At 38.3% G+C, this 26,718-nt stretch overlaps 1 protein-coding gene across 8 annotated transcripts in view; it reads left to right on the forward strand.

Annotated features, from left to right (window-relative positions):
- rbfox1 (RNA binding fox-1 homolog 1) overlaps nt 1–26,718 on the forward strand; it is a 412,559-nt gene that overhangs the window by 297,915 nt on the left and 87,926 nt on the right. The gene's annotated exons all lie outside the window — the stretch shown is intronic.

Consider the following 26,718-nt stretch of genomic DNA (forward strand, 5'->3'; position numbering starts at 1 on the left):
TATTTTTTGAGATGTCTGTATAAACTGCTTTACATCTTGTAAGTTTTGTTGGTCAACTCATAATGTCAGCGTATCACTTATATAATTTTATACCTCAATCTTCAATGCAGTCAGTGACCTATTTTCCCTGTTGCTAATACATTACAATGTTTGAAAGTTTTAACAAGGACTTAACTGTGGTTTCAACTCTGCTAATATTGTGGCAGAATGAAGAAAGTAATTATGTAGTTGCTTATTTTTCAGATGCATATTCTTTTACATTGGAATTAATTTCACATGCATAAATTAATGATGTTCTTGTATCAGTAACATGATATGAAATGTTTGACAACGAATTTCAAATGGGCAAATACTATTAACATTATGGAATCAGACTTGCATAAATTTTAGATTATATCTTTAAGTCTCATTGTTTATTTATAACCTATAATAGAACGTTAAATGTCATCTTTGTTACGTATTTGTTTTATATTTACTGTTCATTGAGATTACCTTTCTTTCTACTGTTGCAATAAGATACTTTGTCTTTCCTTACTTTGGTATTCCTAATACTTAGTACTGAATTCTACAGGTGACAATTTGCAGAGTCGCAATCCCAGCTTTTCTTGTTAATAAGAGGCACTTTTGGAGTTGATACCTGTTTTGCACCTAGTCTGATTTTGCTGACATTGAAACCCAATAACTGAGGTAGAGTTTTGGTTATTTCAGATCACTTAGATCTGTGCTGCATCTGCTACATATGACTTTAATATTGTTTGTTTGAAGATTGGATAAGGAATTTGATCACAGGTTCATAAGTATTTGCATGTTTTGCAATTAGTTCTATTTGACAATAACCCGGTTCCTGAAGTTGCAAGAAATAGATTTTTTTTTTTTGCAAGTTATCTCTGCATATTTTGGAACCATTGCTGGCTGTAATGGAAAGCAAATACATTTCACATGAGAGATTGACAGTGATATCAGTTGGAATGTGTTTGGCCTCCTTGGGTTGTTTCATTGGTGGTTTCAACTTGGACTTCAATATTTAAACCCAATGTTAAATTGGCATGTGAAGGGGTAAAGCTAGTTGTAGATGGAGTAGTGCCTATAATTGGATATATTTGCACTGCTATATGAGGTTGGCTAGTGGTCACGACTTGGAAGGCAGATTTTATACCACTGTTTAAATGGAAACCTTGCCACCATACTGTAAATTAACGTTTACTTAGGTTAGAGTCAACCCTGCTGCATAAATTAATACAGGTATAATTGGTCTAACATGCTGTTTGTTCTCCAAACAGATGTAAAATAAGAGACTTGGAAATGATCTGAGATGACCAATTTTAGTACTAACAGGAACAATAGAGAATCTCAGAAGCTAGTGAGGATCCTTGAGAATTTTATTGACACTCTGCCAATTCACTAAAACTACACATAACCATTCTTTATTGAGATAAATAGTATTGTCTTCCACTTAACCCTAGTGCAAACACTATCATAATATATGGCTAAAGACTATTTTCTAAACAGGAAGCAAATACAGAAATTGAAGGTTCAAAGAGACTTGGGAATCCTAGTGCAGGAATCTCTGACGGGTTAACTTCAGATTGAGTCAATAGTAAGGAAGGCAACTGCAATGTTAGCATTCATTTCCAGAGGACTGGAATATAAGCAAGTCTAAAATACTGAGGCTTTGGCCAGGCTACATTTGGGACATTGTGATAATATTTGAGTACCATATCTAAGGAAGGATGTGGTAGCATTGGAGAAGGTCAAGAAGAGATTTCAGAGAATGATTTCAGTAATGAGAGGATAACATCTGAGGAGTGGTTGATGGCTCTGGGCATGTACTCGCCGGAGGTTAGAAGTTTGAGGGGGCATCTCATTGAAACCACCTACTGAATTTTAAAATGCATAGTTAGAGTGAATGTGGAGAGGAAGTTTCCAATGATTAGGAGAGCCTAGGGCCAGAGGGCACAGCCTCAGAATAGAAGGATGTCCCTTCAGAACAGAATAAGGAATAATTTATTTAACCAGAGCACGGTGAAGCGTTTGAATTCATTGCCACAAATGGCTGTGTAGGCCAAGTCATTGTGTATATTTAAAGTGGAGGTTGATAACTTCTTGATTAGTAAGAATGTTAAAGGTTACAGGGAGAAGGCAGGAGAATGGGGTTGAGAGGGAAAATAAATAAGCCATGATCGAATGGTGGAGCAGACATGATGGGCTGTATGGCCTAATTCTGCTTCTGTATCTTATGGTCTCCAAGATCTTTCTTTGTATTATCTTTCAATAATTTAATAAATGAACAGTAATCTCACAACAATTGACTGGAGATACACTTTATCTTTAAAAAAATCTCCTAATTTCTCTCTGATCAAAAGTGTACCCAAAATAACTGCCCTAAAGGTGCAGAAATTGCTGGAGCTGCTGATGGGATAATAAGATTGTGGAGTGAAGATTAAGTAATTATGGCAAGGATTTGCTTTTCCCCACCCTTCAACGCTTTACTTCTTGGAGTAAATAGAGAGAAATCTGAAATGAATTTGGAGGCTCCTCAAGCAATACAACATTGAAGCAGGCCATTCAGCCTGAATCCATGACGTCCTCTTTGTCCACGTAGTTAGTTCTAATTTCCTATGCTCAACTCGTAGTCCTCCAGGCCCTTCCCCTCCATGTATGTACCTAGAAACATAGAAAACCCACAGCATGATACAGGCCCTTAGGCCCACAATGCTGTGCCAAACATGTACTTACTTTAGAAATTACCTTGGGTTACCCATAGCCCTCTATTTTTCTAAACTCCATGTACCTATCCAGGAGTCTCTTAAAAGACCCTATTGTGTCCACAGTAGGTCTTGGTCCATAGTCTTCTGTGTCTTTGTTTTGGCTGTCCAAGTGCTTGCCCACGTGCTTCCTATATATTGTGTTGTAGCATCTTTAAAAAACAAGCAGTGCATTACAGGGTGGAAAATTTCTTTCTTAAGACACTTCTAGCCTCTTATCCCTTACCCTAACCCTGTGCCCTTTGACTTTGACACCTTTAAAAGAGAGAAAATGTTTCTTACCATATACCCCATCTATGCCTCTGAACACTTTTTATGCTTCTTAAATTATACTATTATACCGGCATCAATCACTTTCTCTGGGAGTTCATTTCATATTCTCACCACCTTTTGTGTGAAAAAAGCTGCTGTTCAGGTCCTTTTTAAATCTTTCCCCATCCAGCCTAAATTTATTCCCCTGCCCTGAGGAAAAGACTGTTAGTATTCACCTTATAATTTTAAATACTCCTATAAGGTTACCCCTTATTCTCCTATGTTTTAAGGAATAAAGACCAAGCCTGGTCCTCCTCTCCCTACTCCTCAAGCTGTCCCATCCTGGCAACACCCTCATAAATCTTTTCTACACTGTTTGTAGCTTAACCACATCTTTTCTATAATAGGGTGACCAAGACTGTACATGCTAAACATCCTTTTCACCACTATGTCTACCTGAGATACAGCTTTTAATGAATTTTGCTCTTGTTCTCCTGGGTCTCTCTGTTCCATTGGACTCCCTAGCACCCCAGCTTTCATAGCCCTACACTGGTTTTACTTTCCAATATGCATCTCCTCACAGTATCTGTATTGCAATCCATTTGCTACTCCTTGGCCAAGATCCCCCAAAATTTACAATAACCTTCTTCACTGACAACAACAGTTCCAAAATTTACTAATCAAGCTTTGTGAATTCACATACAAATCACTTATATAAATTCTGAATAACAAGCGTCCCAACACCAATCCTGTGGCATACCACAAGTCACCAGTCTCTATTCTGAGAAACAACCTTCAAACACCAGTCTCTGCTTCCTAGCTCTGAGCCAAAGCACCGAATCTTCCAGACCAGTCTGTCATGCAAGACCTTGTTGAATGAGTTGCATATCTATCCCCTTAGTATGCCCCTTATCTATCCATTTGACTATCTCTTCAAAAAATGCTAAAAGATTCACCAAACATGACTTCCCTCACACAAATCCATTGAGTGGGAGGTAACAGCATCAACAAATTATCCAAAAACTCGTCAACATTAAGTATGAGTATTCTCAAATTAGCCAGTGAAAGTTATATGTAAAATAAACAATATAATGAGTGAAGTGAGAAATTAAGTCAAAATGGAAACAGAAGGGTAGTGAAAGAAAGAGAGTGCATTTAGAAAGGAGCAAACAATAATAATTAGCACAAGTAAGAAAATAGAATTATAAAACTTCAAGGAATAATCTAGACAGGCAAAATTAATATGCAAGTTTCATTTTCTTTCAAGATCACAAATCACGTAATTAACAGGGTCTATACAAGATAAATTATCCATTCATAAATGATTGTGCAAAAAATTATTTTGTGTTAATGAGACAAATCTAACAGTTTCATTGAAAGCAATAGGGAGTTTCAGGTTAAAGCTGCAGACTATTACTGCAAGCAGATCTGCAGGCTCCTTCCCCTTCAGAAGCAGTGTTCATCACCATTTCCAGTTTTTCTGATAATGAACTTGCATACAGCAAAACCTATACAGCATTTGTTAAGCAGCAAGTAGTATTTACTCTTTAATAATCCCAGACAATAATCATCTCCGATAAAAGAGAATCTAACAATAAATTCTCCTCTTGATTCCTTCACTAATTAACATCTTCTGAGCCAATTGTTCACTGGGCCAGCCACATACTGTAAATATTGTGGCCATGAGATGGTTGGAGGTTGAATACTCGGTAGTAAGTGACTTTCTCTCCACTTAGTATGACGTAGACAGAGCACTTGCCAATTGCCAACAATACTTGTGTGATTTCACACTATCCAATTTGAAACAGCCTTCTTGATTAACACCCCACTCACCGTGTCCATGCCTATGGCATATAAATTCAGCATGCACCTGATCTGGAATACACTGCGACAAGTTTTCATATTTTTCCCTACAACTTCCAAGCCATTGGTCTTTACCGTCTAAAGGATAAGGGCGGCAGATGCATGGAAATGTCACCTCCAAGTTGCAATACCCTCAATTTGATAAAGATTGTCATTCCTCCGTCATCACTGGGAGAAAATCCTAGAATGTTGCTAATTACAAAATGGCAGAGTATAAGCATTATATTATTAACCAACTACCTTTCCCCTCTTTCCTGGACTTGCCCATTACCTGCCAGCTGGTGTTCCTACACCATCCCACTACCTTTTTATTCGGGCTTCTGCCCTCTTCCTCTCCAGTTTTGATGAACGGTTTCTTTGAAACATTGACTATTAATTTCCATCCATTACTGCTGCTTGAGTTTCTCAGCTCCTCCAGCATTTTGTGTGTGCTGACCCAAGATTTCCAACATCTGCAGAATTTCTTGTGTCTCATATTATTGCTACTGCTGAGGTACTCCAATACCTCCTCTGCAACAATCTGTATATATTGGCATGGCCAGTGATACACACATCTCATGAGTTAAAATTGAACTTACAGAGCAGGGATCCTTCCAGCTTGTACCCCTCCCCCCCCACCTTTTTATTGTGGCTTCTTCCCCCTTCCTTTCTAGTCCTGATGAAGGGTCACAGCCCAACTGTTTATTCATTTCCATAGGTGCTGCCTGACCTGCTGAGCTCCTCCAGCATTTTGCGTCATGTGGCCCTCAACTTCCAGCATCTGCAGAATCTTTTGTGTTTATTTTTTCTCCATATTTGTGAGCTTAACAGTGGAATGATACAAACAATGACAGACATTGCGAATGTGCTATTATGTTTTGAGCCAAATTATTTTTCCTCTTTCTCTTACCATTGCCCCATTCTCATGGATGCTGCTTTTGTTGATTATCAATTAATCAACATGTTACATACTTTAAGTAATTTCCCAACCCCATGTTATGAACATTTAGTACCTACAGTACTATTGCTTGCCCATCTTTCTATATTCTTATTGTCACGGAGCATCTCATCAAATTTGTCTCTGCCAACAGAACGTTTAAATTGTTCCAAAACGTGTTCAGATTTTCTTCTTCCCTATAACTTGAACTCAGTTTTGCTCACAGCAATTATTAAAATTCTGGTCAAGAAAATAATCTGATCTACATGCTTCACTGAAAATCAAACTGCTTTTTTGTCTTCAATTTATGAAAATGTTGTTTTCTAATTATGCAGTTTTTAGGGTATATAAGGTAGCCAACTATAATATAATTACACTTAGTCCCTGATTCTTTTTGAAATTATGCAATGCAACTTGAATATAAAAACAAACAGTTGTTTATCTTTCTCTGTTAACTGTTTGCATCAGTGCACATTTTTCTTTTATAATGAGTGTATTAATTTTTTTCCCTCGTCAGTGTTCTTGCTCAGTAGTTTGATAACTACCTACATTGATGATAAAACATATTCATCAAGCTGTAAGTAGTTGCTATCTAATTGGCAACAACGTGTGACACATTCAAGAACTGTTGTAAATAATTTCACCGTGTTATGACTGTGTTTGTGGAAGTTAAATGCTGAGATTTAAATGCTGGTAGTCAAATTGGATAGAGGAGTGAATTAATCCTAAACAAAACATTGTACATGTAAGTTGAAGCCAAGAATAATATTACAAGCGTGCAAGAAAATAGAACAACATTTCTAGTTCAGCCTGTGTTTTTTATCTTTCACAATCATGATTTTAAATTATTGGAGCACCTTAAAATTGGATCATCTGACTTATTACCCTTTTGCAGTTTATTTTCTGAAGTTGTGCCACTTTCCTCTTCCAATATTTTTATTAATTTTACATATAAGAATACAGAGTACAAGAAAAATATATATCAATACATTATACTAAATCACATATAAAGACTTCTTACCCTATATTCATACAGATTAATTAATTTGTAACATTGAAATATAGTAATTTTATTATATAAAAAATATCTAACCCACTACCAAAACCAAAGCTGATTAATAAAGAAAAAAAAAGGAAAAAAAATAGTCATCATCTGTGCTTTAACAGCAAATCAAAGGTTTTGAAAATAATTCAAAAAAGATCCCCACAATGTTTGAAAGTCTTGGCTAGATTCAGAGATTGAACATTGAATCTTCTCTAAATTTAAACATGACATCACATCACGTAACCATTGAGGGTGAATAGGAAGGGCCGCATCTTTCCATTTAGCAAGAGCGTCCTGCTGGCCATAAGAGAAATAAAAGCTAAAATGTGCAAGTCAGATAACTCCGAAATAATATCCTTTCCTCCAACAATACCAAATAAAGCGGTTAAACGATTAGGCTTAAAGTTTACTTTGAAAAGTATCGAGAAAGTTTGAAGTACTTCTTTCCAATATTTTCCAAGACTCGGGCATGTCCAAAACATATGAATGAGTGAAACTTCTCCATTATTACATTTATCACAATACGGAGATATACCTAAATAAAAATGAGACAACTTATCTTTGGTCATATGGGCCCTCTGGACCACTTTAAATTGTAGGAGGGAGTGGCTGGCACGTAACGATGAAGTGTTGACCAATTAAAAAATTTGATTGTAAGTTTCCTCAGAAATTGAAGTCTGCAAATCTTGTTCCCAAAGATTCTTAATTTTATCTAAATGAACATTTCTCATTCCCAGCAGCATATTATAAATATTAGATATAGATCCATTATAAAAAGGTTTCAAATTAAAAATTACATCTCATAGATTCTTATCAGGACTTTTAGGAAATGTACTTATAAATCTCTTACTGAGGCTACTTTCCTGCACTGAGACCAAGTAGCATGGCAGAACTGATGAGTTTCAACATTGTATCACAATAAAGTGAGCCCTCCCATAAATAATTAAAAATGTCTGCGCTCATGTTCATAAACTTCACAGCAAGAGCTAACAGGGAGTCGGGAACACAAACTCTGCTTAGGTATTCTCCAACCTGCCCGTTAGGAATAAAAACTCCGAGTTGGCACCGTGATTGAAATCAGTTTACTCAGAACGGATCAGAAATGATATTTGAGAGTGTTCTTATCATCATATTCAAAATTAAAAGTGATAAGTTCAACGTTTTCTCTTATGGAAATCATTGCGTACTTCGCATGCTTGGTATCCTGGCAGTCTCCATGATATCTCTCACTTTTCACGGTACTACTGATGAGCAGTATTATTTGGTGCAACACAGAACAGAGTTACCTACTGGGTCAGTGAAGAATCATTTAAATGTAATCCTAAATTAGCATTAATTATTAGCTACCTGTGTAAAAACAAATTCTGCATAAATGTAAAGTAGTAGTATGTTGTTATGATTTGCGAAAGAGCTTTTCAACTCAACTGTTTAAACAATGAAAAGTTTGCCAGCTTACAAAAGGAAAAATGATACATCTGAGAAGAAACTGTTGATTTAAGACATCTTTAATCTTCATAAATAAGTTAAAAAAAAAACAGAAGGTTATACAAAGCTGTCAGGGTGGCACTGATGAATGGTGATTTCAACAGTTCTCAATTGCCGGTGAAGACACACGCTGCAAGGCTTAACCACATAGTTCATCATATCTGCCAGCTCATTTTTGTGATTAAATATTCAGTCATAGCAGGCTGTATAGCTGTAAAGCTTAACAAGAATCCTGTGATGCACTACTTGAATATACATAACTCACTTTCTAGGATACTGAACTTCCCATGTGACAGAGCAGAGAGCAGAGAAGGGAGAGAGAAAATTGGAAGTGGGTGAAATGATTCATTGGCACATCATTAGTAGACGAATGGAGTAATGTAATACATAAGGTGTAACATGCATTGGTAACCTCAGTGAATATAAACTCGGCAAAAAAAGCATGACAAAATTAGCACAGAAACTTATTAAATAAGATTAAAATTTTAGTTCTTGGCAATAGTAATAATTCTAAATTTATTTTCATCAGTTTACCTTTAATACAATATCTGAATTTCTAAATTAAAATTAATGATGAAAAATGGATTATTCTTATATACCTAAAAAGGTTTATTCCATAATTTCAAGAATAATGACAATTTTTTTTAAAGTTGTCAGTACAAAAAGATGTGTTCTTTTTGATAAAATGCCACAGAAAAAAATATTTTTTTTGTTATTTCTTCCATAACATTTTTGAAACTCCAACATAATGCTTTGTGTGACTGAGCATACGGATTAATCCCACAAACTTCTCAATCAGTGTGGTTCAGTGGAGCATGAACCCATTCCCATGAGGGAAATTATTGGAAAGATTGTCCTTCAGTATCAAATCAGATTGGGTTTGTGAAAGGACGAGTACATGAGCCAATCTTTTGAGTTTGGAAATTGATATCCTGTTTGTACTAAAGTGAAAAATGAAAGTCAGGATCTCTCAATGACTAATCATCGCAGGCAGGCAACAGGCAAGTATTATTTATTGTCCAATGCAAGTTGCTGCCCAAGCTAACATTTTCATTGTAATCAGCATTGAAATACTCTTCCAGAGTGAAACATAAAGAAATTAGATTCAAGTGAACTACTGCCTTAACAGATTTTGTTTCTGAGATTATTGTGCTGTCTCAGCAGTCATGTTGCTGAAGAAATGGACAACAAATTATTTACCTGATGGTAACATTCCAAGGAAATGTTAGAAATACTTAGATTGGATCCTGTTGTGATGGTGCTTCTGTCTGGAACTTCCAGATGCAGGAGACTTGTCTTGCAGGCTCTCCATATCCACAAGTCCAGTGACTGAAGTCCAAGACATACATCAGCATTAATGGTTGAACACTGTTGGTTAGATATGGAAGCTTCGGCCACAGTCAACATAGTCTGTTTTCAGTCTATTATCTCTGGTTTGCACAGCAAAGTACTGATTTCAGGCATTTTGTATATTAAAATGAGGAGGTAAATTCACATCTGTTCTTTCTTTCCTATATTTTATGTAACTACACTGAAAGTTCAAAAATCTAGTTACATAATCTTTTTGGGGAAGTTTTACTAGAATAATAGTTGTTTCTACAAAGTCAAAATATACAAAGGTAATATGTAATTACTATATACCTGGTCAAATAGACAACTATCCCAGCGTGACATATTTAGAATCCACGTTGATGCTGTGTCGAGCAACTATTCTATGATGTAATTGTTGTGACTGATCGAAGTCACCAGAGAGACATTGAAGCTGATGTATAGAAGTATTCATTCAGAAGAACAAATAGCCATTCTTCTGGAGATATTCTTGGTAGAGGCTCACAAACCCAAAGGTACATTACATTTTTATACCTTTAACGCCAAAGGTAACAATAGCTGATACAATTTCAATAGTTACAATTGCATCATTTCCTTCAATATTTTGGATTGGCAATGTTTCCTTTCAATTAGATACACCTATGAATGTTCAAGTACCTTTGTCACAAAGTAATTCACATAAATATAGTCTAAAAGCTTCTGGGGGCAGAAGTTCCAGACAACCAAAATTAATGTTAAACACAAGAAATTTTGAAGATGCTGGAAATCCAAAGCAACACACACAAAATGCTGAAAGAACTCAGTAAGTCAAGCAGCATTTATGGGAATGAATAAACAGTTGACATTTCTGGCCGCGACTCTTCTTCAGGACTGGAAAGGAAATATTGACTGTTTATTCATTTCCATAGATGCTGCCTAACCTGCATTTCATGCATTTTGTGTGTGTTGCTCAAAATTAATGTTGTCAGGGCTGTTTCTGAGTATACAAATCAGGTAAGTATTCAAAAACTATTGATTGTCTATACCTGTGACCATGTTTAGTATGCTAAGTCTCAACATCCGTTAGATGTGCCAGTTTAAATTCAGTCACAATGGTGCATATAATTTAGCCCATGTTGTCTGGTTTGATGTAAGTGTATTAACACAATACCACCATTGATTTAACATTTGGCTCTGGTATATGCAATCTCTTAGTCTATGCCTTTAACTTCAATTTACTACTTGCATATTACAAAAAATCTGAAGGGAAATTTGAACCTTCCTGAACTTTTTTTACATTTATGATAAGAACTGAAGCCTGGTTCTTGTTCGAGTTAATATCTACTATAGTCACATAACTCCAGAAAACTCCCTAACAGTAATCAGTCATCAACTGGTAATGGAGCTTAAATTCAGTGTATTTAGCATATTGTATCTTCCCAGAAAATTCCTATTTCATACTTTAACATTCTCCTTTTGCAATTCAAAAAAATAATTGCCATTCCATATACAAAAGTTTGTGGTAACATACCAAAATGAGTTTCTAAAATAAGACAACAGCAAACCCATTTCCTGTACATTATTGAAAAGCAATTGTTTCAGTGTTGGTTATAATAAGAATAGCCACCAATGAGATGCAGTAATGAACCACATGATTAGTTTGGGTTCGATCAGGGCTTATTCTACTCCTGAATAATTATAAACAGGTATAATGCTTATCTGGAATAACATGCTATTTGGATCAGAAGGATAGGCATTTTCAAGTGCAAGCTTGATATCTGTAAGAGAGACTGAAGTTATTGCAGCAGAAAAATACACTTGAAATGTAAGGGTAAGAGGAAAATTAAGCAGACAGTGTTAGAGTTCAGCTTCCCTGGTTTAATTAAAGGCTCAAAAGGTAATTCTGTTGTTACCTTTTGACAAAGCTGAAGAGTAAAAAAGCTTTGGAGAATCCAGCAAAAATGAAGTGAAATTATACCCATTTGTAGAAATGGCAAAGAAACTCTTTGGTGTTTGTTGCTGTGACATTAGTGAGCAGGTCCTTCATTGGCCACAAGATTGATAACTGTCATGACCCCAGATACGGTCTTCTGCTGCAATCCAACTCCCAGCATTTCAGCCTGGTGAAGGCAGTATAGATTTTTTTCAATTTAAAAAAAATTTCTATTTTATTAGAAAGCCTTAAAAACATGAAGCCCTTTTTACATGGTTTGTAACAAAATTTTCAACAGTGTTCTCTGCTATAATTATAAATGAAGAATACCTCAGGTGATGCCAAACTAATGTTTCATGTGGAATTTGATTCCATCTTCAATAGCTATAAAATACTTACATATTCCTTACCTAGTTTTTAATATTTCAGCTTGCATCTCAATCTTAAGTGCATGTCACAGTATTCTCCCTACAATGCAAAAAGGATATTAAAACCCTGTGTTCTGTATTTTCCTTCCTGAGGGTGTTCTTCAATGTGATTGGTTCCTTAATCTGCTCAATGACATCACTGATGGTCAACATCAGAGATTGCCTCCAGTTGAATGTAGAATGAAATAAGTGTCAAAAAAACGTAAAATCCACAAACCAGAGTTAAGTTATTCGTATATGAGTAGCTATTTTTCAAACTTAGCAATGTCTTTGCACCTGTGTGTGATTCTATCTGACACAGAAGGTCAGTATAATGAAGTGCGGTAGTAAAATGAAGTTTGCAAGTTGTTGTCCTTTGAGGCAGGCCTGTGGATTCAGGATATTGGAATGGTTTCAGAAGAAGCACTAAAACTAATAATAAGCACAGACAAAGCTGAAATTACTGAAGTAACAGTCTCCGTCAGCAGAGTTAAATCATTTCTTCAACATGACAATTAGCATGTCCAGATAATAATTTCTGAATATATCTATTTGGAAAATTCCTCCATCCTGTTATTATCTGACACTGAACATTTTCAGTGGTTTGCTTCTAAAGGTCCTTTGCAACTCTTCTGCTGCATGAACCAACTTGGATTCCAAAGTTGAGCCTCCTCTTTTTCATCCAAAAAAAGTCACTGATTGCAACAGGAAACCCAAAAGTCCACCAGAGGCAACTTTTAACCTGTATTGCAGGAAGGTGTAACACACACAAATGCTGGAGAAACTCAGTTGGTCTATGGAAAGTATCTATGGAAATGAATTTTCATTTCCATAATTTAGACTTTTCAGGCTGAGACCCTTCATTTGGAATAGAAAAGAAGGGGAAGATGCCTGAATAAGAAGGTGGGAGGGGGAGGGGAAGGAAGACAAGCTTAAAGGTAATAAGAGAGGAAGAGGGAGATAAAGTAAGAAGCTGGAAGGTGATAAATGGAAGAGGCAAAGGATTGGAGAAGAAGGAATCTAATAAGAGGGGAGAGTGAATCATAGGAGAAAGGGAAGGAAGAGGGCACGGGGAGGGAAGAATGAAAGGCAGGTGACGAGAAGAGTTGAGAGGCCAGTGTGGGGAATTGAAGAGGAGGGAAGGGGGAGGGGGAGAATTACCGGAAGTTGGAGAAATCGATGTTCTTGCCATCAGGTCGAAATATGAGGTGGAATATGAGGTGTGGCTTCTCTAACCTGAGAGTGGCCTCACCATGGCATAACCGTAGGTCGTGGACCAACATATTGAAATTGGATTGGGGATAGGAATTGAAATGGTTGGCCACCAGAAAATTTCACTTATAGCAGATGGACCTGAGGTGCTCAACAAAATTGTCTCAAATCTATGTCGGGTCTCACCAATGTAGAGGAGGCCACATTGGAAGCACCAGATACAGTAGACAACCCCAACAGATTGCCATGTGAAGTCTTTCCTTACCTGGCTTTTTGGGGCACTGAATGGAAGTGAATGGGCTGGTGTAGCACTTTTGCCGTTTGTAGGGATAAGTGCCAGGAGAGAAATTAGTGCAGAGGGATGAATGGGCAAGGGAATCATGGGGGGAGGAATCCCTGTGGAAAACAGAGAGTGGGGGGAGGTAAAGATGTGTTTGGTGGTAGGGTCATCGAAGATGACAAAGTTGAGAATGATGTGCTGGATGTGGAGGCTCCTGGGTGGTAGGTGAGAACAAGAAGAACTCTATCCCTGTTAAGGTGGCAGGAAGGTAGGGTGAGTGTGGATGTCCAGGATATAAAGGAGATGCAGGTATGGGCAGTATCAATGGTGAAGGCAGGGAAACACTGTTCTTTGAAGAAAGAGGACAACTCTGAAGAAAGAAAGGAAAGAAAGGCCTTATCCTGGGACCAGATGAGAGGGAGATGAAGGAACATTTTTACAGGAAACAGTATGGGAAGGGATATAGCCAAAATAGCCATGGGAATCAATGGGTTGATAAAATATATTGGTAGACAGCTTGTCTCCAGTGATGAAGATAGAGAGTTCCAGAATGGAGAAAGTGATGTCAGAAATGGACCAAATGAATTTAAGGGCAGCTTGGAAGTCTGAGGTAAAGATGATGAAATTGACAAACTCCACTGGGGTGCATGAAGCAACACTAATGCAGTTGTCATTGTAGCACAGAAAGAGTTGAGGAGCACTATCTGTGAGGCTTGGAACTTGGACTGTGTCACTTAACCAATGCAAAGGCAGGCAAGGCTGGGGCCCATTCGGGTGCCCATGGCTACATCTCAAATTTGGCAGGTGTGACTGTGATGGCAGAACAATTGTCATAAAGACATTACAAATTGGAAGTGGAGCTGACAAGAAGTGGCATAATATTATTAAATTAATTATATGCTTTAGACATATTTATGCACACAGCTGTTTCCTCAGCAACTTGGATAATTGTCATTCATGATCATAAATCTGATTGAGTATCTTGTAACTACATATGTGAGGAAGTCAGTGCAAATTCCTAATCAGTTCTTCATGTTTGAATGAAACTCCCACCTGCTTCAGGCAAGTGCTGATAGCTTGGATTTTGCATGCTATGTTTAAAATAGCCAAATATTCAAAGTTATGGATCAATTTTCAAATTAAATTTTTTGTGACTTGCAACTGCTTATTGGACAAAGCTAATTGGAAAATTAATGTTATTGAACCAGGGTTGGAATATTTAATTTCATTGCTCAGCATTATATGCAGTCAACTGATTCAGTGGTGAGCATTACTTAACAAGAACCCTGAAGGGTCTTGCCAAAATGCTAAATTAAAATATTTATTTTCCCTTGTGTTCATCTGCATAGGCCATCTCCAGTGAATACCTCCAATAGATTTAATCATTTTAGTAGACATCTGGCAGCTGGGAAAGGCAGTATACTTGTAAAATTCTGAACTATCAGGATGAGACACTAAAATTGAGGAGTTCCAAACCCTCCATGACTAACAAGAATTTGAAATCTACTTGATAAAAAAATTCCAGAATTGAAATCCTACAAAATTATTAGTGACCACAAGATTACAGGATTGTTTTAAACACCTCTGATTCTTCAATGTCCTTTAGTGAAAGACAAGCATTACCCAGCTATGTGTACAAATCATTAACCAGCCATTTGAAATATTACTGTAAACTGTTCAGTTCAAAGACATGTTGGGATGAAAGTAAATGCTGGCCTGACTATGAGCCAGCAATTTTTCAGTCAATTTAACTCTTATTAGTTTTTTTCTTTAATTTTTATGGAGCTGAATTTAAGTTTTACATCTTCCATAATTGGATTTGAACTCTTTAGTCATCAGGTCTCAAGATTATTAATTAGGTAACATAAACAACATTACATGCAAAGCAACCATTACAACATCTGCATGCTCAGGATAGGAAAATAATGTAAAATGTAAAATAACACCCAGTGCCAAATCAACAGTCCAAAGCACTGTTATACCTTCAAACAAAACGAAAAACCAACAAACAACATAAAAACACCTTGTACACACCCTTGTTGTCGACTCAAATGAGCTGTTGCCTCCAGTGTAGTATTCTCCCAGTTGCTGCTGCATGAATGGGAGAAGTTTATTGGCTCTCTGTGGAAATAGATTTAAGTCAACCTTGAAAGATGGCTTTAAACAACATGATATCTAAAACCAATCACTTCACACACAGAATGCTGGAGCAACTCAGCAGGTCAGACAGCATCCATGGAAATGAATAAGTAGTTGACATTTCAGACTGAGACGCTTCTTCAGGACTGAAAAGGAAGGGGGAAGACACCAAAATTAAAAGGGTGGAGGGAGGGGAAGGAAGCCTGCTATAAGGTGATAGGTGAAGCCAGATGGGTGGGAAAGGTAAATGGCTGGAGAAGAAGGAATCTGATAGGAAGAGGAGAGTGGACCATAGGAGAAAGGGAAGGAGGAGAGGCACTGGGGGAAGTAAAAGGCAGGTAAGAAGAGGTAAAAGGCCAGAGTGGGGAGTATGAGAAGAGGAGACGAAGAGGAAGAAAAAATTACCAGAAAGAGAAGTCGATATTTATGCCATCAGGTTGGAAACTACCAAAAATGGAATCGAAGGTGTTGCTCCTCCACCCTGAGGGTGGCCTCATCTTGGCACATGAGTTGTCGTTGCTAAGAATATGTGTTAGTATGTAAATAGTAGATGGAAGAGCTGCTGCCACTCTGAGACTTCACCACAACAGTGGATAGCTGGAGTCCGGTGATGCACTTTGAACATTGGCATCTAGCAGGTAGCAGTCTGAGACAGTGTGATAGAAATCTTACCCTGCCGTACCCAACCAGTGAGTAACTATTGTTGTGATTATAATTGCAGATTGATACAATGGCATGATGGATGGAATCAGAAAATATTGAAATTTAACCTGTCATAACCAGCATCTTTTTCCTGTGGCAAAAGGCAAACTGCTGGTGAAACTCAACAGTTCAGGCAGTATTCATGGAGGGAAATAGGCAGTCAATGTTTCAGGTTGAAACACTTCATTTGCTCCAGGTTCCAGCATCTGCAGTCTCTCCAGCTTTTTCCTGTTGGCTATGTCATCAAAATGCTCATCTGAGCACTCTGCAGAAGAGCCTTTCCCTCTGAGGTGCTGCCTCCTTGCACTATCCTTTCTTTCTGATCTGGCTGGGAACACTCTTGTCCAGAACACACCACATAAATATCTTGCCACTTCTACCTTAGTTATAACGTTGGTATCGAAGAATGCTTCAATTGTCCCTGTACCAAAAAGACCAATGTAACATGCCTGAACAATTGGCGTCCTGTTGCACTCACCTCAATAATAAGCAAATGCTTTGAGAGGCTGGTCAAGGATTACACCTGCAGCTTGCTACCACCCAACTGGACCACTACAATTCACCTACCAACACAACCACTGGACAGACAACGCAATAGCCACTGATCTACATACTGTCCTTACACATCTGGAGAAGAAGGATACTTATGTGAGAATGCTGTTCTTAGACTACAAATTCAGCATTCAACACCATAATTCCATCCAGGCTCAACAGGAAGCTTAGAGACCTCAGCCTTGACCCGCATTGTGCAGATGGATTCTGGACTTCCTGTCAGATCGCCAACAGGTGGTAGGAGTGGGCTCCTTCACTTCCAACCCTCTGACTCTCAACACAGGAGCCCTTCAGGGCTGTGTACTAAGTTCTTTCCTTTACTCCTTGTATACCCATGATCGTGTCGCTCCCCACAGCTCTAACCTGCTAATTAAATTTGCCAACGACACTGAACTGATTGGCCTAATCTCAAACAATAACTAGGTAGCCTACAAGGAAGAAGTCATCTCTCTGACACAGTGGTGTCAAGAAAACAACTTTTTCCTCAGTGTTGCAAAAACAAAGGAGCTGCTTGTGGATTACAGGAGGAATGGAGACAGGCTAACCCCTATTGACGTCAATAGATCTGGGGTTGAGAGGGTAAACAGCTTTAAGTTCCTCGGCATCCACATCACTGAGGACCTCACACGGTCTGTACGCACCAGCTGTGTGGTGAAAAAGGCGCAACAGCGTCTCTTTCACCTCAGACGGTTGAGGAAGTTTGGTATGGGCCCCCAGATCCTAAGAACTTTCTACAGGGGCACAACTGAGAGCATTCTGACTGGCTACATGACTGTCTGGTGTGGGAACTGTACATCCCTTAATCACAGGATTCTGCAGAGAGTGGTGAAGACAGCCCAGAACGTCTGTAGTTGTGAACTTCACATGATTCGGGACATTTACAAAGACAGGTGTGTAAAAAGGGCCCGAAAGATCATTGGGGACCTGAGTCACCCCAACCACAATCTGTTCCAGCTGCTACCATCCGGAAAATAGTACCGCAGCATAAGAGCCAGGACCAACAGGTCCTGGGACAGCTTCTTCCACCAAGCCATCAGCCTAATTAACTCATGCTGATTTGAGTGTATTTCTATGTTACATTGACTGTTCTATTTATTATAAATTATGATTGCACATTGCCCATTTAGGTGGAGACGTAATGCAAAGATTTTTATTCATGTATGTGAAGGATGTAAGAAATAAAGTCAATTCAATTCAATTCATTGCTTTTGGTTCAGATTAACTGACGGTGTCTATGTATACTCCTTCTCTTGCCCATCTACCAGATTCTTGCCAGAATGTGGTATACCGGATTCTTATCCAGAATAAAGATAAAAGCATAAAGATATCGAACCTTACAGCCAGGAACAGCCCCACAGCCCAGCATGATGCTAAATAAAACTAATCCTATCTGCCTGAACATAGTCTGTTTCGCTCTATTCATCATCAGTTCATCTATCTGTCTCTTGAAAGTTGCTATCGGGCTGTATCTGCTTCCACCACCACCTCTGGCAGTGTGTTTCAGCCACTCACCACTTTCTGAGAAAGTAAGTACCTGCCTGGCATATCTTTAAACTTCCCCCTTCTCACCTTAAGCTTCTGCTCTCTGGTATTTGATATCCCCAGCCTGGGAGAAAAGAGACTCTATCTTCCTTGTGGATGCCATTCGTAATTTTGCATACTTCTTCTGGGTCTCCCCCTAGTTTCTGATGCTCCACAGAGAATAATTCAAGTTTGTCCCACGTCTCCTCATCGGCTAAGGTTATGGTAAAATGGGATGAGTGGAGAATGGGGTGTGTTTGTGGGTGTAGAAACAGAGAGCTCCATGCTTTCCATATCCACAATGTGTAAATCAGAACTGAAGGGCAAGTGGGAGGTGAGAAGTATGAGTTCTGAGCTCACCTTCACCTTCATTGCTCTTAGTCATTGATAATTGGTTCATCATTATCACACATTACGGGATGCAATACAGTGAAAAGCATCTTTTTTGCTTGCCATTGAGGTATGTCATTCAACACATAAGTATATCAATGTCAAAGGACAAAGAAACAGAATGCAGGATGCAATGTTGCAGTTACAAAGAATGCCCAGAACAGGTAGACAAATACTGTGCAAGGGGCATGACAAGTTGGATTGAGAGATGAAGAATTCATCTTTATCATACAAGAGGTCCATTCAAGAGTTTCAGCAGGATAGGAGCTGTCCTCATTTTGCTGTGATCCAGGGCAACTGATTTTTGATAGCATTTTTTATTTTGCAAGGGAGTGGTGATTAGTGGGGCTGTGGGTGCAGTGAGGAAGAGGATGCAGATGTGTTGATTCTCTGCAGGCTTGAATCAGCTGGTACCATTTTCTCCTGCAGGAAAGAATGAAATGTGTCACTGAGTGTGTTGCAATAATAATGTGCGTATAATGGTCAAATTACTGGATGAAGCTATTGGTTGTGAGTTGTCCTTGACCAGATCCAGCTGAATAGCCATATGTTAATCTGACATAGTCATAGAGCATGATTTCCAGCACTGCCCATTTTAGTCCTAATTGAATAGAAACTGTTCAACATTTAAGCAGGACACAAAGAATCTTCAGTGCAGCACCAGCGTGAACGTCTGCAAAATATGTTCTCACTATGTCTTACCTCTCTGCAATCTATACAAGGTTAAATTTCCTTTTAACTCACAATAATAATACCTTCAGGGTGCATATAAGTGTTAAATTAATTTTATTGATAATAGCTCTCCATTATCAGGAGACATTCAGTGAATGATCAATAATCACAACAATCTCTTTCCTTTTCCATCTTGCAAATGGGCTGCTCTTTTTGTACATGCCTGGTTTGTAGTGTGAGTAACCTCATCCACATTAAAATCCACCTACACATCTACTGGTAATAGTATGAGAGCTGAGTTGACCTGCATACTTACCTAAGTACAGTATTCAATTCAGTATATTAGTATCCTTTTATCATGTATCTGTGACCTGTGACCCTGTTTGATCATTCGTTATGTGCCATGTCATATAATATAGTTGATTGTGGTCTTTCACGGTCTGTTCTGATGAAGAGTCTTGGCCCAAAATGTCGACTGCTTCCTCTTCTCCATAGATGCTGCCTGGCCTGTTGAGTTTCTCCAGCATTTTGTGTATGTTGCTCTGGTTTCCAGCATCTGCAGGTTTTCTCATGCTCGTTCCATGACCATGATTGTTCTTGGCATATTTTTCTACAGAAGTGGTTTGCCTTTGCTTTCTTCTGGAAGTGTCTTTATAAGACGGGTATTATCAATACTCCTCAGAAATTGTATGCCTGGCATCAGTGGTCGTTTAATCAGGACCTGTGATTATGCACTAGCTGCTCATAGGAACATCCACCATCTGTTCCCATGGCTTCACACAACCCGATTGGGGAGGCTGAGCAGGTGCTACACCTTGCCTAAGGGTGACCTTCAGTCTAGCAGAAGGAAAGAGCGCCTTACACCTCTTTTGGAAAGGACGTATCTCCACCTCGCCAACCCTGTACTTGTCATTAATTATGCCATCACAGTGATTGAGAAATTTAGAGGGGATGGAAGGGGAACCTTTTTCACAATGAAAATGATGGGTGCTTGGAGTACACTGCCTGAGAGAGTGACGCAAGCAAGTGTCACTGACAGATGAACACTTGAATTGTTTAGAAATAAAAGTCTATGGCAATGTACTGAAAGAAGAGATTAATATAGGTGGGTCAGCATAGATATGGTGGGCTGAATGACATGTTTCCACACACTGTGACTTTAATAGCTATATTCTTCTTAGCACTCCTAAGATAATTGGCATGGTCAATATGATGTACAATCTTAAAGAGGAAATAAATATATATGGCCAGGTGGTTAAGGTGTTCGTCTAGTGATCTGAAGGTCACTAGTTCGAGCCTTGGCTGAGGTAGCATGTTGTGTCCTTGAGTAAAGCACTTAACCACATATTACTCTGTGACGACACCGGTGCCAAGCTGTATGGGTCCTAATGCCCTTCTCTTGGACATCGGTGGGGTGGAGAGGGGAGACTTGCAGCATGGGCAACTGCCGGTCTTTCATACAACCATGCCCATGCCTGCATCCTGGAAACCTTCCAAGGCGCCAATCCATGGTTTCACGAGACTAATGGATGCCTATTATTTTATTTTTTTATATATATATATATATATATATATATATATGAATTGCATCAATAAAAAAGCATGATATGGACATATCAATACTGAAGAACTCTGAACAATTTAGGTGAGCTGATTCCCTGACTTTGGGCTGTTCCGTATATCCAATTGAGAGCCTGTGGTAGCAGCAACTGTGACAATGGGGAAATCAGTGACCATTATTTCGAGAGGTGATGCCGTGGGTGTCAGGTGATTGCTGCCCTGTTTCTGCTTCATTTCAGGGGTGCCTGCAATCTTGCTTTTACCATGTAGAAGACTAAAAATTCAACTTCATATCATCCAGTTTTTGGAGATTCAACTAATTAAGATGAGAAGCAAATCTAATTAAAGATTAAAATTCTGTTCAGGATCTCTTAAGTAGTTGAGTACAGATCTGAAAGAAGAGGAATTTATTGCATTATTAAAACTTAATATAATCTCAAGACATTTGAATCCTTCTATTTGTAAGAGGTATTTATGTAGAAAATTACTGAATCATAACCTAATAGTTGTTCTTACCTTGTACAGTGCTATGATGTGTGCTCCATTCAAGCATTTACTTGCACTTGCAGAATAATACAATGGATTCTGGGATTGTAAAGTGAAAAATGGTGCATTTTCAAAGCTAAAATTAGTTAATGACTTCATTGTGTTGCCATTCTGAGGTGGCTTGATCAGTCAGACGGCAGATTCATTTTCTTTTTAGAGGGTAATCTTATTGCCCTTCCAATCAGGTCTTCTGATTTCAGATAGGTTTCTTGGGATTCTACTCTCATTAATTTGTTTCAGAGACTTTTTTTGTAACTGGACTAGGATGGACGCATTTTCCAGGTGTAAAGTTGGGGCATTTGCAAATGGAGGCAGGAAAGGGTGTTGTCGAGAAGGAAGGTTGAGAGGAGAAAATCTAATTCCATGCAATAATGTCCTGCACCTTGAAGGCCTCTTGTACATATTTGGAGCATTTTTCACTCTTCCCTGCCAAACAACTGAACCCAGAAAATAAGGAATTAAAATAAGGGAATATGTTGACTGTTTTGAAAGCAGTAGATGTTGGGTTGGCACCATTCCACTTTACCTGTTGTAGAAGAAGCTGCTTCCAAGAAATAATAAACTTTTTAACAATCCTTTACATCCAGTAGTGCTCTTGCCCATGATCATATTCTTCCATTTTTTCTCCTCTTACACCCTCCTGAATTTGCCTTCAAAAAGAGAAGTGGCTAGATTGATTTGGGGCAGTGGTGATAGCTTCCACCACATACTTGTAACATCACCAAGAAAAATGCAGGGGCTAAACCAGCCTCTTTAAATGTGGACCACAGACCTTGGAATCCATCCTTCACTAAAGGCAGTGATTGATGATGGAATTTGCCATCACTTTCCATGAGGAAAGAGAGGAGAAGGTGACTTGAAGGTCTGGAACGTAGAACAGGCACAAAACACATGGCATCCGTCCCTATGTGCTTCTGACATCAGGGCTACGTACATCAGGCATTTCAAGGCACAGGAAAAATACCAGGAAAGCTGTCTTCACAAACCCTTTCAAATCCACTGGAAGGATAAGTGTACCAACAACAGTGTCCTTTCCTAGGCCAATATTCCCTAGTTCTCTCAGTCAGCTGTGTTGGGTTGGTCAAGTTTCTAGCATGTCTGACAACAGGCACCTGAAACAGATAGGTCTTGAGCTCTGTCATGGGAGGAGATTTCCAGGTGGATAGGGAAAAGAGAATCAAGAATGTTTTTAATGCTTTTTTTAAAAAGTGCAAATCCCCGCTGACTCCTGGGAACCTCTGGCTCATGATGGCTCAAAATGGAGAAATAGCATCCAGGATTATATTAAGAATCTTAAATTGATGCATCAAAAACACACAGAAATGTTGAGTAACCAGTGGAAGGAGCACTCTATCCCACTATCTACCCACCTGCCATCTGCTGCTTCATCTGCAGTTATTAGTTACTTCAGAATCCACAAAACTGGAGTAAAGTTATCCTTAATTCTAAAAGAGAATGAGGTAATTGGCCCTTTCACATTGGTGAGCTTTGACAGTATTCCTTGACTATTCTGTTGAGTTTTGATTAGATATTAGACTGATCTGTCCTGGGATTGGAATCATTCAAGAAGAATTTGCCTAAAATTGAACATCAAAGCTAAATAAAGATTTTAGCTCATGGGCAGAATAAGAAATACAGTAACTTAAAATAGCATAGCCTTTTATTTAGACAGCAGTTTTAGCAAAGTGCCTCTGTTAAAACTCTAGAAGCTTTGGACTTTGAACATTGAAGTATAAATGTGCTTGTTACCAGTAAGATATTAGAACAAACTCAAGCTGGGTTTTGTTATTTTCTGCTGGGGATTTGAGGTTGTTGAAGCATTCAGGCATGATGTGTGCTGAAGGATTGTCTGGGCTACATTAAGTTCAGCTTCTTTTCCCCGCAGATTTTATTTTTATCCAGTGTCATGCATGAAATGTAACAACATCTTTTACACTTTTACCTTGCTTCTTTTTTTAATTTAAGTAGAAGCTCTGCATCTTTTTTCTGTCCCCCCCCCAAATATTTTGGAAATATAAACACAGTGGAATAAATGGAGTGTGTATATGTCATTCAATGTTAGACTTGACCTGAGTACAATGTTCACTTATGATACAAAGGTCTTCTCACATTTGCACTTTAACTGGAGTCTGACAGCTGTCTGGGAGTGCCTTTCACACTCCTTTGATAGGTTTTACACCAGATTTTGAAAATTAGTTATGGTTAGACTCTCTGAGAGTTGGTTGATGTCTCTGATGACTGGTGACCCCTGTACAGCTGATTGATCTCCCCTAGTACATCATGTGTCCTTTTCCTGTGAGGTCAGTTTCAGTTTAGCCTTTGCTGGTAAACGATCAGTTGCAGACTAGGATCCACATCAACCTCCTCTCCACCAACCCTCTGATACCTCCATCAAAATTACATCCCCACTAAAGTCAATGAAAGGAAAACCAATCGCCATCTCCTTATGTCACCATTTTTTCCCTAATCTATTATTCTCTATGCAGATCCACACATAGGAGGGTTGATCCTTTGATGACAGGATCCCATCAATGCAAAAATGGAATCAAACAAGAGTCAACAAAAGCACTTGAAATAAGGATATTGGAATGCAGATTTTTTTTTCCAATTAGGAATCCTTGCAAAATGTTTAGATTATGTGCCAGCATTTGACAAAAAATATCACACAGGCAATCGACATATGACAGACATGAAAATGCATTTGAGAGGGACAATGGATGCTGTATGCTAGAAAATTTTAAAAAACTATAATTTATTACATTGTAAATTTATTATCAAAGTACGCATATGTCTCCTGGGTTTTATTTTCTCTGACTCAAAGTCATCTGGATACTTTCCTTTGTAATTGGGTCAAAGACCATCTCAATGGCAGGTAACAAAGAGTAGTAGTTGTTGGTAGATTTTGTGATTGAGAGTTTGTTATCACTGGGATCTTGGGGCTTCATACTCATATACTTGCTTTTGAAAAATGTACTAATAACTGAGACCTGAATGTTGGAGACCTGATAAAGAAGTTTGCAGACAATACTGTGGTTGGATAGTGAGTGTATATGCTTTAGACAGATGGATAATATAAATAATCTGTTCAGTTGGACAGGAACCGAAACTTAGGTATACTGTACAGTTGAGAAGGTGCAACAGAGCAAGGAACCATAGAATGGGAAGATATTGGGTGATGTGGAGGAACAGAGGGATTTTGGGATATAATTGTATAACTGCTTAAGCAATGGAATATCTATAAATTGTTTAAAAATTCATCTGGATATTTTCCTTTGTTCCTTGAAACACAGAGTATTAGCTAGTCAGGGCACAGTATAACCTTCTTGTCCAAATAACCTCCCTGTCCAGTCATTCAATTACAGAAAAGAGAAGACTGCAAATGAGATTTACCAGAATTTTTCCAGCACTAAAAAGTTATATCTTTTTATGTCTTGGAAAAGAAAGAAGCTGAGGGAAATTTAATGAGGTATGCAAAATTAGGAGTAGTCTGCTTAGAGAAATATAGATAACTTCAGTAGAGGGGTTAATAACTGAGGAACATTGAATTAAAACAATTTCTAGAGGGATTAGAAGAAAATTGAAGAAAAAAAATCTTTTCACCTAAATTGTGATGTAAGCCAGTAAATCATACAGGACAATGATGTATTTCCAAATCAGAATGGCGTGCAGTTTGGAGGGAATCTTGCAGAGGTGGTGTTCACAGGCACTTGCTGCCCATTCTTCTTGTTGGTAAAGGCTGAAGATTCAGGAAGTACTTTTGGAGGAGCCTGGTCAAGTAATTGTCAATCATTTTGTGGACAGTGTGTGGTAGAGTCACTCAACAGTAGAGGAGGGAATGATCCTTTAGGGTGATCGATGAAGTGCCAGTCAACTGGGTTGCTTTTTGTTGGATGATCACAAGCTACTTGATAGTTTTTTATGCCCACCTATTCAGACAAGTGGTCAGAATTCTATCATCCTGCTGAACTGTGCCTTCCAGGTGGTGGAAAGGCCTTTGAGTGTCAGGGAGTCGGTTACTTCAGGAAACACAGATTCTGACTTGCTCTTGTAGCCATAGTATTTATGTACTTAATGTAGCTCTGTTCTGATCAATAATGATTTCTAAGATATTAATGGTAGTAGACACTGTGATGGATATGCGATTGAATGTTAACTGTAGGTGCTTAAATCCTCTCTTGTTGAAGATTACCTTTGCCTGACACTTTCATGGCATGAATGTCTCAGCTCATGCCTGAATGTTGCTAGTCTTTCTATAAGAGCAGGGCAGAGGCTCAGTATCCTGCAATGAGTAACTCATATCCTGACCTCAAAGCTTTCAGATGAACATGACTTGCTGAGGAGCTATGATTGGAATTAGACTCTGTGCAATTATGAGAGAAGGGACATACTTTTGACCTTATGATGGAAAGGCAGTCATTGATTAAACTGAAGATGATTGGGCCTAGTCTGAATTCATGAGGAAATCTTGTAGTGATGTCTTGGTGTTGAGGTTATTTTGCTCTTGAGATTTGTATTGCCATAGAAGAGAGGTTCCCAACCCTTTTTATGCCATGAACCAATACCATTAAGTCTGTGGACCCCACTTTGGGAGCCCCTGTCATAGAGGATGGCACATGTATCAGGTGTTGCAAAGCAAGTCAAGATTGTTATTTTGTAAAGTTCAATACTACATGCTGCTTTAAGCATATAGAATGTTATTCATTTGAATATTGCTTCTAAATTTATCTCATTTCATCTGAGAAGATCATTTTTTCCAGCAAAGATTTCATGAGAACTAATGCAATTCTTGACTAATGACTCAAAGGCAAGTTTACCATGAGACAGAGCTAGAAATATTTTTCTTCTGTTTTTTTCCTTCTGAAGCTAGAGTGATGTGAACAAATGAGGCAGTCTGGAGGTTCGGTTCTGCAGCCTGAAGATTGTGAAAAGAGCTTTACCTTTGCTATGTTATTTGACGCACGGTGTTTGAATTGTATTTGAATCCCTGCCAAAACATTTTGAAATTGGAACTGTTTTCTTTCTAATTCCAGCTTCAAATGATATTTATTCAGTTTTTTTTTTCTAAGATAACAAATGGTTGCACTTAATTTCTGAGTCACTGTTTGGAAAATAATCAAAGTAAAATTATTCAAATTCTCATGGCATATTGGGCAGCATGAAAACTTTTCAC

Source organism: Mobula birostris, chromosome 9, assembly GCF_030028105.1.
Source record: "Mobula birostris isolate sMobBir1 chromosome 9, sMobBir1.hap1, whole genome shotgun sequence".
Taxonomy (NCBI): Eukaryota; Metazoa; Chordata; class Chondrichthyes; order Myliobatiformes; family Myliobatidae; genus Mobula; species Mobula birostris.